Source organism: Corvus brachyrhynchos, unplaced genomic scaffold (assembly GCF_000691975.1).
Source record: "Corvus brachyrhynchos isolate BGI_N302 unplaced genomic scaffold, ASM69197v1 scaffold59, whole genome shotgun sequence".
NCBI lineage: Eukaryota > Metazoa > Chordata > Aves > Passeriformes > Corvidae > Corvus > Corvus brachyrhynchos.
The window spans coordinates 1357670-1368790 of NW_008246054.1; the positions used below are offsets into that span (position 1 = coordinate 1357670).

The 11121-nt window shown below is 38.7% G+C and overlaps 1 protein-coding gene across 1 annotated transcript in view; it reads left to right on the forward strand.

Moving 5' to 3' along the window:
- DENND1A (DENN domain containing 1A) overlaps nt 1-11121 on the forward strand; it is a 165065-nt gene that overhangs the window by 38932 nt on the left and 115012 nt on the right. The window lies entirely within an intron of this gene.

Consider the following 11121-nt stretch of genomic DNA (forward strand, 5'->3'; position numbering starts at 1 on the left):
TTGTTCTGTCTTAAGCATCTTTGTCATATGGTAAAAGTTCTATTTTCATTGCATTTCTTTAGACCAAGTAGCTGAGAGGTTAGCTTTTCTTATGTATTTCTATTTGTGCCTCTCTGGTATCATTTAATTAGAATTAAAAGTGCAGAACCTATTCAAGCCCAATGTCTTTGTGTCTGTAGTGGGGTATGGGTCTGTGTTCCAGGTGCATTGCAGGGCCTTTGTGCCACAGCAGACCAGGAGAGCTGCACAGCAAAGGTGATTTGCTTCCTAACAGAACCTTTGACATAGTCCATTCAGCCAAGTTCCATTTTAAAATTGAAGTTAGTAGTTCTAAGAATGATAGGTTAGTTAAGTATTTCCGTGGTGAGAGAATTCAGCCAGGATATGTATTTGACTGCCTGATAGAAGATCTGGTTTCAATGATCCATCAGATCTGCTCAGATGTTCACGTAGCATCGTAATATTCGAGATGTCTGTCTTATTTTCTTACTCCTGTTTGGTGATGGGATGCAAAAATCATTGCAGTTGCTGTGAGCAGAGTAAAATCAGCCTGTGTGAGCATGAAAGAAGTTAGTTCTGAAGTCTAAGACATGCTGTGAGTGAGAAAATACCCAAAACTGGGGGTTTTTGTCTTCAAGCTGGTGGTTGAAATAGCTGCTGCACATGATCCTGTCTGGGAAAGAGCTGAGGTGGAAATGTTGGTTTTCCTGTTTGTGCATTATTGATAGTATTAATTGAATGTCTTTTCACTTATGATACCTGTGTCTCAGAAGTCATGGTACAGGGAAGGAGTGGTAGAAGTGCAGAAAGCAAATAGTAATTAACTGGCAATCAATGTTTTGAAGGAGCTCAGGAGGTTGCTTGGTTTTGGCCTGAGAGTACCTGAGGTAGTGTTGGACTCTGGAGTCTGAAAACCGTGTCAAAAGCCAGTGTGTCCAGAAGTCAGAAGAATTCTGAATAGAAACAGAGGAGTAATTGGGTTCAGTTGTGAGGATATGTGTCCAAGCCACTTTCTAAACAATTTCAGTTCTCTTTCATGTAAAATTTGAATCAATACTGGAAGTTTGCTAAACACAATTTGATTTCACCGCAGATGGTTCAGTGAGTGCAAATATTGCTGGCTACAACCGTATGGCCTTTGTTATACAAGAGGTCAGACTAGATGATCATAATGGTCCCTTCTGGTCTTAAAAATCTGTGAATATATGAATAATTTAAAACCTGTCCTGCCAACTCTTATTCATTGAGGTGGTCATATTAAAATCCTGTGGGACTGCTCATGTGAGTAGAGGTTGTGGGATCAGGTCTAGAGTGAGTAATCATTATCACTTTTGTTTAAATTTATTGATAAAGGTATAAAATATCCACTGCAAGTAAAGCTGGGTTTCTTTAAAATGGGACATACTTCAGCAACATTATTCTACTTGGGCTTGTTGAGCCAGTCAGTAGCAAAGTCGTTTTGGAGATTGTCTTGTACCAGGCTCCTGAACCATTCAGTTTTATACAGGTGCTATTGATCAATTCATAAACTATTTCAAAATTATTGTTTAGAGACTTGTAATATGTAGGAAGCATCTTTGTTTTGTTTAAGAAGAATATGAAATAACATTCAAGGTCCTGCCAATGGGGGTTCGGGCATGTTAAAGTACAGCCAGTTCATCTCCCTGCACGTAAAGCTCTTCTGTGCTCTGACTGGTGGTGGTGGTGTTTGCACGGACAGCAATGTTGGGAAGTGCTGTCCCTTGCAAAGGAGGATTTGGTGGTGATAGATAGATGACACTCATTGGTATTCACAAACTCAAACTGTCATGGGTGTCTGGACAGCAGCATGGAACTGGTGGCACGTTATAGGGACAAGCTGGAAATTACCCTGTGTTAAGTTAGCAGGGAAGTCCAAAGTTCCTTGCTTTTCACTTGGAAAACTTCAGATTCTGATTTTGGCCATCTTTGGTCATATCAGCTCTCCTTTCTTCTAGTAAAAACCACTTTCCAGGGCTAAGAAATGTTTTTGTAGCTCTCAGGTTTTTGACCACAATCCTCTCTAGGATATTCTCATATTTGAAAATCTGAAAGTTGTAGAAATGCTGATAAATGTGAAAAGCTTTATCCTCTTATAACCTTCAGTTGTCTGAGGTGATCACTGACTCCATCTCATCTCTGCAGAATATGTTATAAAAGTTCTTCTTGCCCTGTGGGCAGGAGTGTCCTCATCATACTCATCATTCAATCTCGTTCTTTAGGGAATTCTCAAACAGGTGCGATGGGAATACGAGCCTGAGAAACAGGGCCTTGGGAAGTTTCAAAGTTGGTCAGCTGTTGCCCCCTTTGGGATGCTTGTTTAGTTTTGTTACACTTCCTCACTGCAACAGGCAGGTATTACCTGGGTGAGGGAGGTGTTAAATAGCTTATTAGTGGCAGCTTTGAACGCGTTCCTCAGCAGAGAGGAGCATCTTGGGCACAGCAATTGGACACCTGTGAGAAGGCAAATCCAGGGATTGTACCAGCTGCTGGTATTTGATAACACCGTGAGAGCTGTGTCATTAGCAGTCAGATTTCATTTTCAGGTAACAATTCTTGAAGTGTTGTTCCGATTTCTTCTGAGTCCACTGGCAGTGATGGAACTGGTTTCCTCAGTACTTGCCAGGAATTAGGTGTTTGCACAGTTGCTGGTTTGGATTCCCAGTCTGTAGCTTATTCCGGCTGAGGGTGTCACTGATGGGGGATTTGTGGTATGGAATGACAAAGGGAATTCAGGATTCTCTTTGGTAACCAGTGCAGGAAGAAATTGAAGTCTAATGTTAATCTCTCTGTTTTTAATGCTTTGAATTTTCATAAAAGAGCTTTTCAGTGAAATTACTTAATTTTGCAGTGAGAGATGGTAGAATTTCTGTAATATGGAAATGGCAGAAATGTGATTCCAGAGACCTCCTGTGCACAGAGGCAGAGGCTGGTGACCAATCCTAACCATGTCCTCTTAAACACAAAATTCTGCTCTTGGGCTTTAAAGTGTTCCAACATTGCAAGTTTCTGCGCATCCTTTCTCTTGAGCAAGAGATGGGAATTGATTTTTAATGCTATTTACTATTTGTTGAACTAAGTTGTTTGTTTCTTTCTTTCTTTGTTTTGTTTTTTGGTTTGGTTTTTTTTTTTTTTTTTTTTTTCTGGTTGGTTGTTTATAACATCCTAGGGATTAATTTTTCCTTTAATTCAGTTTCCCATCTGTTGTGCCTGGATGTGGCATAAGTGTATATGAGAATTTGCACCCAGCTAGAAGACATTACAATCTTTAAAAAAGTCGAAACTGTTTCTGGGGTTTTTCCTACCTCATGAAGAATGAATCTCCTGTTGGGGCTGAACTACAGTGCAGATTTATAGAGGTGTAACAGTCACATGGGTGGGATTTCATTTTAGGTTTTAATTTCGGTTTGGAGCTCTGGCCCTTCTCTTTTAACATATTTGTGTGAATGAAGTCCTGTGGTTTGCATTATCTGATTATAGCAAAGATCAACTCTGGTTGTGTATGTGACTGAAAATCTAATTGGAATAGTGCTGTCATAATAGTCTCCTGTAATATAAAGTTTGTATTTGACGAACAGAGTTCCTTTTCAGGTGCTGTAGCAGACACTGCTTTCGAGTATTTCCTTGCCTGTGTTTTGGGGAGGCTGCACAGTGGATGGGGCAGTGGTGATTAGCAAAGCCTGATCCTGCCCAGTTATGTAAGCAGAGCATTTCTTCTGTGCACGTCTTGTTAACTCTCCGCTGCAGACCTTTATTGGTGCTTCTTCAATAATTTGTTTAAACTATGCAGTACAGATTCCTTATTTTAGCACTAAGACTTACAAAGGCTTCTTTTAGCAGCCTTTAATTTTGTACTTATGTATGTGACATAGCCTGTGGCTGTGATCTCTGCTGTGAATCTGCAGTTGTTTTGGGATGAAAGCAGAAGGCAGCTGGAAACTCAGTAGCTACATCTAGCTGTCTACCTAGAGAAGGCCTTGATTTCAAGTTTATCTAAACAAGCTCGACTAATCCCAACTATCTGGGGGGATCCACTGTCAAAACAAGCAGCATGGCCCTAAGGCAAACACAGCCATACAGAAATGAAGGCTGGGACTTCCAATACTCCGATGACTGCATACTGGAGGCTTTTTTTCCTGAAAAGAGAGTAAGAGAGGTACAATTTGCATAATGCCTTTTCATCAGGAACTTTTGGAAAGCTGACAGAGGTCCAGCTTATAGCGCTGTAGCCACAATACAGAGTCTATAGGAGAATCCTTGAATGACCTGACCATATTGAAAGAAAAAATGAAAGCATCGAAGTATAGCCAAGTGAGTGTGGAAAAGAGGGCTGGTGCATTGTCTAACATCTGCTCTACTTCTCGTTAGTTTTGTTCTTCAGTATTCTATGTGGACTTTGGAGAAACCTAAGACAGCCTAACATGAATCCTATAATCTTCCTTCTGAATATTTATGTAGTGTGCCAGCCTCTAAGCTGTCCTTTGCATCTTCCTACTTCCCCCTCATTTTCATGCTCTCAAATGAGGCCAACATTTCAAAAGCTAAATAAATGTTTGTGAATGTTTATAAAAGATTTGCATACATTTGTCCTTGTTTGACAAAGATCACTTTTTTCTTATGCCAGTTCTGAAATATTTTAAAGGTTTCAGTGCTTGTCTTGACAACAAAGTCCTGCCTCAGAGAACAATGATTGCTGATTAAGTGGGTATGTGCTCGGAGCTGAATAGAGCGATGGAGACGACGGCTGAAAGGGCCACTCATCTTAAGCCAGAATTATAATATTTAACAAATGCTAACCGAAGGATAGGTTTAAAGCTTTGGTTTTGGTGCAGTGTACCTGTGCAACTGACTTACGGGCTGAGCAGGATGTGATTATCTTTTCACAGCTAATAGTTTTTACCTAATTTCTGCTAAATCTGCAAGTGAAAATACTCCTAGGTTTTAGTCACTAAATGTTTAAAATACATTTAATTGAATCAGTGTTCCAGCTCTCTGACATTGACACTTCTTACCTTTACCAACTGATCACTATTTATGCACATAATTGGATCTGATTTTTTTTATACCTGGTTGTATAATTTTTCAATTCTTTGTGATTTAAGATTGGAACAATTACTCAACAGTACAACAGTAGCTGTAGATTTTTGTAGCTAAAATCTATTTCTCTTACAATAAAACTAAATCTCTGCTTTTACTGAAGGGGTTTTGAAGACATTTGTTGAAAAACTGCTTAAATATTTAGTTCAGCTTTACTTTCAGATTTTTTTCTACTGGAGAAAAGTAGTAGTCGTTCCTGTTCTTTTGTTCTATGAGTTGAGAGGTTGAAGTTGTCATTAAGGCAAAAACTAGAGCTACTTCTCTGACACAGTTTTTATCACATCTGCTAGGCCTGTGTCCCAGGAGGAGCTGAGCAGAGCCCGGAATTCAGCATAGGCCCATTATCTCCTGTTTTTGCGTGTGTTGTAAAAGGAGTGAGACCTCAGGGAGGCTTGGAGCCTCCTCCCGTGTAATGTCCAAATCAGATTTGAAGGACTGGTGGCAGGAAAGCTTTGGCCTTGGGGTGTGAATTCTAAGAAACAGAGTCACAATTAGGTTTAAAAAATTCAGGGATTTTGAGCTTTATCTTGAAATATGTTTTTAGTAATGCAAGGAGAAAAGTTGCCCATCTGTGCACGTATTTTGTACGTTTAAAATATTTAAATACTAGCAGGCCTGAATATGCTTAGGAAATGTTATTTATCTCCTGCTCTTCCTGTTTCCAGGATTGTGGATATGTGTGTTGGGAGTTGTTTGTTTGTTTGTTTGTTTAAAACAACGTTTTCCTGAGAACAATCAGTTACCTTCAATGAAATGATATTATTTTGTATGGCCCTGTTCCCCTGCTGACCCTCAGGCAGGGAGAGGTGACTTGGGTAATAGAACCCTCCCCTAATTCAAGCTTTAGAATTTCTCTGAAAGAGCTGATGGATTTCTGGAACATGAAGCAAATGGATAATCTAGTGCTATAAAGTTGTATTGGAATACCAGTAGAAATAGAAAAGTAGAGATAAAACTAAATTCAGGCAATTTAAAGTAATTCTATTATGTCCAGATTTTTTGGGGCATAGAACATTCTTTTAAAGAACAGATTAAAATTATTTCTTAAATTATTTTGTACGTTACAAAATTTAGTAATGCTCAGTACTGCTGTAAGGCGTAAAAAGATTTTATTGCAAAATCAATGCAATATGAAATTTGACATAACTATTTTAAACTAGCAATGATTTTTTTAAAAGAATCTCTGTTGTATCAGTTTTCTAAAAACTAGAAAAATCTTTAGAACTCAGAGAAATTTTGAGTTTAAGTTTATTGTTTGCTTTCTCTGCTTTGTCATGTTACTCAATCTCAGTGTTTTGTTGTGGCTGTGTGATGCTGGCCCCAGTGCAGGGTCCTCACTTTGGAATTTGGGAATTCATTTTTATAAGCTACTGGCATTGAAACGCTTCTTTTGATTTTTAACTACAAATTACACCATTTGTTAATTGATGAGAATGCTCTGTAATCATAACTTCAGGGAAATTTGATGTGAAATAATATAAACTGGCACTAATAATAAATGCAAATTCAGATTTAAGTTCTCAGAACACGAGATGAATGATCCCTGTTTGTCATTCAGAGCTGTGGTCAGTTTAGGGGTTGAATTTTCTGTGCTGGCATTGCTTTCTTACATTTTTATTCTATAAGTAAAAGTTTGAGTAGTCGCTTTGTGAAATGTTTAAAGTTACCAAATTGTTCCTGAGGTGTTTATTAGTGTGCAGAAAGCTGTTCCCTTTGCTAGGAGAATGTCTGTGACCAACCCTGCACAGCCAACAGAATTGATGGTGTTCTGGATGGTTCTGTTCCTCTGGGCTTTAAACAGAATTGTTATCAGGCTTAAGTTGGTTATTTGGGTGGACTGACAACTTTTTTTAATTCTTAAATCTGTTGTTCCCTTGCAGTGGATCATTTAATTAATTGTTAGCTTAAAATTATTCAAATAGATGAATTAAATATAAGAGCTGTTTGCAATTCTCTGGGTATAGGAGAGATTAATGTACAATCCAAATTTAATTAGATAATATTTTGCTTCAGTTAATGTCTTAGCACTTTCCAGTGCTGTATTAACATTTCTGCAATGTTTAAATTTGATGTTGCTTCTAAGGAGCATAAAGTCATCTGTAGGTGCTCACTGGTCAAGTGGGCATCCTGTTCCCTGTGCTCACATGCCCTGTGCCCATCAGGCTGGGTGCATTTCTCTTCTGGGCCCTCCTTGTTCTCCAGTTTCTCCTCCATGCTTCCTCAGTCTGTTGATGTTCTTGGAAGTCTCTTGGTGTCCCTCCATGGCAGAGGGAGCGTTTCATGCTGGTTTGCTGGGTTCAGATGACCTTTCAAGCTGGATAAGATGAAAAGTGTTTGTATTCCCACCCTCTCTGTGTAACGTTTTTACTGGCAGCAGCCTCAGCTGTACTTTGCCTCTGGTGTAAGGGCAAGGAAATAAAACAGCATCCACCTTTTTCATCATGGAGTCATCTCTTCTCTCCGTGGAAAACTCCTCTCACTGGCCATGCTCTGTTCTCTTGTAAAATATATTTGTGGGGTTTTGGGGTTCCTTCCTTTCCCCTTCCCCTCCAGGATCCACAGCTAAAGGTCCAGTCTCTGCTCTGGGTGGTCTTTCCAATTTCATCCAGGTTTTCCTCAGGTTTTCCATTACAGGTTCCCAACCTGTTGGTTTGTGTGTTGTGTTGTTTCCCTGCTCTGACTCACATTCCTCTTTGGGTATCACACCTTATTCACTCATTTTTAACGGATCTCCCTGTATTTTAATTTCTTTTCTGTCCAAATTCTCCCTACACTTCTTGTTCCCCTTTGCATCTCTGTTGTCTTGTGAATCTTTCTAAGAGCAGATACTTTGCAGCAGCCCCTTCTCTAGCCCAGCCATTTGCACATCATTTATCAGTGCAGTTTTATTTAATTGCAGCCGCCCGTGGGATATTTGTTAGTGATGTTCATTTGAGCAGGAGAAGTGAAGCAACACACTGTATTTAAGAGAATCTCAAGTTGTTCTGTTGATTTGGAAGTGGGAGCATACGGTGAAGAGTTTAAAAATAAAAAAAGACTTCAGCTGCAGCTTGCATATTAAATTCACAAGTGAATGTGCACATTTTTTCAGCATTGTTGAGCCGTCTTTACTGTTTGGTTGCTACAGAGAGATGATTTGGGACACGAGCCCGGTGTGTATTGTGTGTATTTCCCAGCCTGGCTTTCCAAGTCTGTCCTGTGTGTGTAGGAAAGCCTTGCAGAGCCTGCCTCACCTTCAGAGGTGGTTGTGACACAAAAGGGCTGAGCGCAGTGTTCCTGCCTCATTTATTTTGAAAACTTTGCTACTGAAACCAAACTTAATCAATGAGCTCTGTGTTGTCTCCGATAAGTTATGTACTGGCTTTATTGATTGGGAAGGATTTTAGAAAGCCCATGTGGGGTTTATAATGTCAGCAGTGTTTTGATTATGAAAAGAGTTGGAACCTTGGGACGGGGAGGCAGGTGGTGCCTGTGCTCCAGCCCCTGGTGCTACGGCTGTGCTGGATCCCCCGGGACATGGTTCATGCCCTGCACTTTAGCTCTGGTGACTGGCTGCTGGAGATGCACTTTTTGCTCATTAAAATGTTAAAAATCAAACTGCATGTAAAAAGATTTGTGAAAATATAAACTTGGGGATTGATCCAGAAAACTGGTGTGTGATCCCCTGGAGACCCCAGTGGCAGCTCCCGGGTAATTTATGTTGATCAGCTGCCTGTCCTGGATTGCTGGGGGGGTTCTGGTCGGTTCTGGTCGTCTTTTTAGGGGGCTTTGCTTTACAGGCATGTATGTAGGTTTTTCTTTATGAAAATAGGCATAAGGGAATAAAACAAGAAAACAGACTGTTGATACTTCCTCTGTGCTTCATGTTGGTTAAAAAAAAAAAAAAAGAGTGTGAGATGTCAACATGGAGCAATTCTAGGTTTTGTTTTGTTATGGTTTTTGTCTGAAATCATAAAGAAATGAAGATTTTTCTAGGTCGTAAGTAATAACCCACCTAAAGAGGTTGGGGTAGGACACTGTATATGAATGATGCAGGTATTGCTTATCTTTCAAACTGAGGAATATTTAAAGAATTTTTTAAAAAGCAGCATTATATTTAGAGTAATGAGCTTGCAACTTGAGCAAAAATTGAATATTCTCCAGTAATTGTTCTTCTTGTGTGCAAAAGATCAGCAGTTTTGCTAATTAAAAACTAATTCTACGTATGTTATTTACATTCTTTTAATAGTTAGCTTTGAAAAATAAGTCTGCAGTTAACCTGTGCTAGTCTCAATTTTTTTGGTTGTGAATCGAGCCAGATAAGAATCGGTGTATAATGAATGGCAAATTACATCCAATGACATTGCAAAAGCCAGATAATAATATCACTGTAAAGTCTTTCTTTAAAGGAGAAGGCAATGTAGAACAGTATAGAGCAAATGTATGGCCTGTTTAAGTGAAAACTTCATTTGCTGTGTTTTGGAAGCTGTAAATATCAAGGAACAAGTACAGAGTAAGTTCTGAGTAATGCACTTCTCCAGTGACACAATGCTGATGAGATGCTGAATGTTTTATTATGTGAATGGTTTTACTTGCAGTTACAGGAATTATTCAAGTCATCAAAATAATAGAGAGAATGTAGTCTGCCTTTTTGAGGTGACTGATGGCTTTATCTTCTTTTTATTTCAGAATTTTATGTATCTATATGGTTTTGTTTCTGAAACGATAGGAAAACAGTCATTATTTTGAGGACAATATGTATTGATAAGGCCAAAAAAGATACAGGCGCTTTGCTCTCCTGCAATTATAATTTCATAATTTTAGAATTATTTCATAGGTTTTTTGTTTGTTTGTTGACATTTTGCACTGTAAGATTTCAGTTGTGGCAAAGGACAACTGTGTAATAGTTAAAACTTGTCAAGATGCAGTTTTTGTGCCTGAGCAATTGGAGTTGTTCAACTTGTGAAAATCAGTGAGATTCTGCACCGGGGAAACCCGATCATATTAATGAGACCTTTACTATCAAGGCATTATTTTGTATCAAAATAGAGATTTCTACAGTTGACTCTGCAATCTACATAGCTCCTTTCCAAGTTTCCTGCTGCAGTTCAAAGGAGGAGACATCTTGGCTCTACATGGCATTCTTCAATAGATCCTTTCTTGTTCTTTAAAAACAGGAGGTTGTTAAATAATCTATCAATAAACTGTCAAGAAGTCAAAGTTTCCATATCTGTTTTTGCCTGAAATCCTCAGAACTTGCCACGTTTTAGTTGTCAAGAAACCTCCAAAGAAGAGTGTGAGCAGTTGAGCCTGAAACCACGGCTCAGGATGGGCTGTGCTTGTTTGAATTATGCAGGAGGAACATGTTCCTGCAAGGGAGTCAATATGTTTTGTGCTTCACTGGAGAGGTTATTAGATTGATGGAGTTTATTTGGGAATGATGGCATTTGGCTTAGAAATAAATGAAGCGAGAAGCATCTATTTAGTTATTGATGATAATTTATTGCTATTGGTCAGAAAAGTGTTGAATTTATCAGAGGGTTTGTTGTTTGTTCCGGGTTCTGAAAGCAGAAGTAGAATTTACACTTCAGGACCTGAAATATTGAAGTGTGAAGGAGAATGAGCAATGAATTAGCTGTAGGAAAGATCTGCAAACTGAGAAACCTTTATGGTGGGTTGTGGGTTACAGAATTCAAATTTTAAAAATCTAATGGTTTACTTTTGTCTATGAATACAACGGTTTTAGGACTAACATGTTTCTGATTTTGCCTCTTTAGTGACTGTATTTGTTTAATGTTGTAAAGTTGAAAATTTTTATCTGCTGATCATGTTCTCACTTTTCATATTCACCCTTTTCTTTGCTCTCACACTTAAGCGCTTTTCTGTTTGTGGTGCTGTTTTGCAACTTTTAGAAAATGGTTTGTAGATTAAACAATCCGTATTCATTTTAATACACATTATTTTAGTCAGTCTTTTAACACTCAGATTTCCTTTCTAATAGCAGTAGGCAACATTAAACATTCCTGC